The 2,401-nt window shown below is 48.4% G+C and overlaps 1 long non-coding RNA gene across 1 annotated transcript; it reads left to right on the top strand.

Annotated features, from left to right (window-relative positions):
* Positions 1–1,267: 1,267 nt before the first annotated feature.
* Positions 1,268–1,955, top strand: LOC120701600. Its single transcript, XR_005686173.1, has 3 exons — positions 1,268–1,328; positions 1,407–1,506; positions 1,595–1,955. It is a non-coding gene; the product is annotated as an uncharacterized LOC120701600 (long non-coding RNA).
* The last annotated feature ends 446 nt before the right edge of the window (positions 1,956–2,401 follow it).

Genomic DNA, 2,401 nt, shown 5'->3' with positions numbered 1-2,401 from the left:
TATACAGACTGATGGCTGGAGAGATATGGTAGAAGCACTGATTGGGATTCGGCCTCCAGAACCACCTGAGGGGGTCAAGGACAGGAAGATCTCAGGGGTTAGCTCGGCTTGGTTGAGGCAGAATTTTAACCATTGTCCTCAAGGAGCACCGCAGGGGGTTGTAGAGCGGTATGCTCGCGTATGGTTGTGGCACCTGTTTGGAGGTTTTTTGTTTCTTGATGGTTCGGGAAACACGATTTCATGGATGATACTTCCAATTGTGAGCCAGCAGTGGGAGAACATTGCTCAGTATAGTTGGGGGTCGGCAACTTTAGCTTGGATGTACCGGCAGCTTTGTGACGTATGTCGGCGGATTGCTAATGATTCAAACCTAGGAGGTTGTGCATACCTCCTGCAAATCTGGATTTGGGAGCGCTTTCCAGTAGGCCGGCCGTACCGAGGCGAACTCGAGGTATTAATTAGCATTGCAATCTCACTTTTCGTTGGTGGGACATTAAATGATTTTTGGATAACCATAATTTTCCTCCTTTTGCAGCCGTGGCCACACCATGATGAGGACTCCAGGCCTACCGTTGCTTACTGTTGGAAGAACGTGGGAGCTGTAAGAGGGGATCCTGCACGCCGCTACATGCGTTACATGGACTACCTAGATTGCCTCACTCAAAATCAGGTTATAACCTTCATACCGTTCGGTAAATAAATGCTTCTGTCTACATGAATTCTAATGTGCACGTGGTATGTAGATCTTCTGGACACCGTACAGTAGGGCCGAGCTGGACAAGTTGGAACTGAGTGATATTTGCACACGCGATGCCGAACTGTGGAGGACTTGCGTACCTTTGATTTTTTTTCTTTGTAGTCGAGATGCACTTGCCGCACCGTGTCAAGAGACAGTTCGGCAGATTGCAAGACTTTCCTCCGGAGGGAATTTCGACGTCCCAAGCTTTGCATAGGTACATTTTATGCCTTCAAATTCATTTCTCTTTACCAATATTATTTCACTAATACACCGCTCTTATGTCAGTATTGACAGGAAGAAACGGTACACTGAGAATGATTGGCGTGTGAAACACGCACAGCCACTAGCACAGTGGGAACAAAGGCAAAGGATGCATCCGGAAAGTGGACCGGCACATAGGCACAACCATTACAAGGAGTACCTTCGGTGGCTTCATTCAGTGGCTAGAGTTTCAGTCAAGCCACCACAATCCACTGAACCTATAGAAGACCACGCGGACACCGACGATGATGATGACATCATTGATGCGTACGATGATATCACTCGAGGAGGAGTTCAGCCCGAACGGGGCCCTTTGCAGAACTACATGGTACATCACGCTCTTTGTTTGACATTTCCTTACGTTTGCACATTTTCAATTATTTTTTGACTAACTGAATTGAAATAGGCACAACAACTCGGACGCCTCGCTAACGAGGCTGGTATGGCAATGGCTCATGCAAACGAAGGAGACAATGCCGGGGGGGCACTTTAGGGCATTTGTCGAGGTTACTATCTTTCCTTGAATCTGAATGTAACTGGTTATCTCAAATATAGTTGAACAGGTAATGACTCACATATTGCTCTTTGATACAGAGAGTCCGTCGGAGCTGCAGGCAGATGGCCGGTAGGCTCAATTGCATGGCTCGGCCAGACGAGGCGTTTGGTCTAGAGGCCTCTGGTGCGCGAACTTCAAGTGCACGTGGCCCCACTTCCAGCATACGGACACCGATTCACTACGGTGCCGCAACCGCTACAACTCCTGGGCATTCTGGTTCGAGAAGCCGTTCAAGGACCACTTCCAGGACTAGTTCACATGCCTTGTCAAGGGGCAAAGCTATCCAGTCATCCGAAGGCAGTGAAGAGTCCGACCGCCAAGGCGACTCAGAAGATGAGGACCCAAGCTTTCAGGTGCTTAGGATGTCGCAGATGTTTGATGCTCCCCTAGGAATGCAGACTCAGGGTGAATCGAGTCAGGTAAGCATGTGCAATTGAAATGTTCTAACTTAGAGGTGATACTGCATCATTATAAAGGAAATGTGGTGTTGTACACATTTTTGGTCTTCAACATGCCTCCATGTTATATTTTTTGTGCAGGCACCTGAGGATGCACCCGCTTCTCCGCGTCGCCGACAAAGGCGTTCTCGTGACCACACCGACGTTGGTAGCGCGAACGTGCTCGCAACAATTCCTGGAAGGAAACGGCGGCCCACCGACCCTTTCAGCCCTGCCGAGCGTGGACGGTGCCGTAGATGAACGAGCAACGACACTTTGTTCCTAGATGTATTGTAAAAATGCTACCTAGAACCTATTAGTGCTTGTCATGAACTATTTGTGCTTGTCATGGACCACTTTAGATTGAGATGAACAAGATCCTTGTAATGGACTACTGTAGGTTGTAAT

Source organism: Panicum virgatum, chromosome 3K, assembly GCF_016808335.1.
Source record: "Panicum virgatum strain AP13 chromosome 3K, P.virgatum_v5, whole genome shotgun sequence".
Lineage (NCBI taxonomy): Eukaryota > Viridiplantae > Streptophyta > Magnoliopsida > Poales > Poaceae > Panicum > Panicum virgatum.
Note: the sequence above shows the minus strand (reverse complement) of the source record. Positions and strands in the feature narration are given on the sequence as shown.